At 45.5% G+C, this 1,329-nt stretch overlaps 1 protein-coding gene across 1 annotated transcript in view; it reads right to left on the bottom strand.

Annotated features, from left to right (window-relative positions):
• Window positions 1-339, bottom strand: part of LOC107282698 (translational activator of cytochrome c oxidase 1) — an 8,628-nt gene extending 8,289 nt beyond the window's left edge. The window contains exon 1 of the mRNA XM_015810512.1: window positions 198-339. The gene's annotated coding sequence lies outside the window, so the exon portion shown is untranslated. The remainder of the gene's footprint in view (window positions 1-197) is intronic.
• Window positions 340-1,329: the final 990 nt, after the last annotated feature.

The raw sequence follows: 1,329 nt of genomic DNA on the forward strand, positions 1-1,329 counted from the left end.
CCGGGCCGGCCGCACCGGAAATAGCCCCTCCCACACCGGAAATAGCCCCTCCCAAATTTTACTTGCATTCCTGTTCTCTAAAGGGGCGGTCCTAGGGTTTGATGAGGGCGTGGCCAGGTTTGAGTTCCGCCACCTTTTCTCCGAGAAAAAAAGCCCTGCCCTTCTTATGGTAATGGCATAAACCTGCCTGCCCTAACCTTGGTTTCAGAATGCCCGAGAGAATCGGGGAAGACAGCTTATACGGCGATCCTAAATATATGCGGAAAGACTTAAGTGTCAGAGAACGTCGGGATGGGGCCTTCCATCATTTGCTGCAATTAACCCATTACTCCGCCCTCTCCATCCGCTCCCCCTTACCTACCCAGGGGTAACTTTGGGATAAAATCCCAGAATTCTGCAGAATCCTTCCACTAAAAGCTCCGCCCCGTTGGGGGGAAGAGCCTGAAATTAACTCTTTCTTCTCGGCAAATCAATTTTCCAATGCCAATTATTTTTCTCCTTTATTTTTTCAATGGACACTTACTCCCCAGTCCTTCACTCAGAAAGATTCCTTGAGCCGCTTTGCAAAGACCAGCTCTCCTTGTATTGAAGCTTAAGGATACGAGACACAAGGAAAAAGTTCGGGAGGGAAGAGGAAAACGAATAATTTCGTGGCTGAAGTCACTTCCGGACTTAAGCCGCATGAGCAAGTGAATGTCTGCGCATGTGCAGAATGCTCCACCGCTTAAGTATTTCACCACTAAATAGTAATGGAAATAGACCCAGTAATAATAAGTGGCGTCTGCTTAGTTGCTCCAATGAATAAAAATCCTTCTTGGAAAAAGAAGGCTAGTCCTGCACGACACTTTCCTCTAATTGCAACCTTGTGCATAGGAGTAGGCAATCGGTTGTCGCCGGAGGATTTGGATTACAATTCCCATAGCATCTGACAAAAGGGAATACCGGATGGGGATTATTGAAATAACAAAATTACTGGTGGACCCCGGCTTCTCTGTGATATCTGTGCAGTGAATCATATGGCACTAATGAGCAAATTTCCAAATGGAGGTTGCTCAGGGCAACGCTGGATTGGATGATGTGCAAAGTGCAAGACTTAAGGTTTTTCTTGCTCCGGAGATATTATTCTGCTTTCCCCCCTCATTTAATATTTCTTTAAATTGGCTTCCCAGTACATTTTTCGTGCCTTTTCTGCCTCAAAATGGCATGAAATGCCACATTACTAATTTTGGGGACACTGTTTTAAAGGGTGCAAAGAACACGTTCAGAAGCCACAAAGGCTGTGCAAGAATAGTCTTTAATGACAGGCTAAGCATCACTTTTCAGAATCAC

This window comes from Protobothrops mucrosquamatus, unplaced genomic scaffold, assembly GCF_001527695.2.
Source record: "Protobothrops mucrosquamatus isolate PMUCROS unplaced genomic scaffold, P.Mucros_1.0 scaffold11, whole genome shotgun sequence".
NCBI classification, from domain to species: domain Eukaryota; kingdom Metazoa; phylum Chordata; class Lepidosauria; order Squamata; family Viperidae; genus Protobothrops; species Protobothrops mucrosquamatus.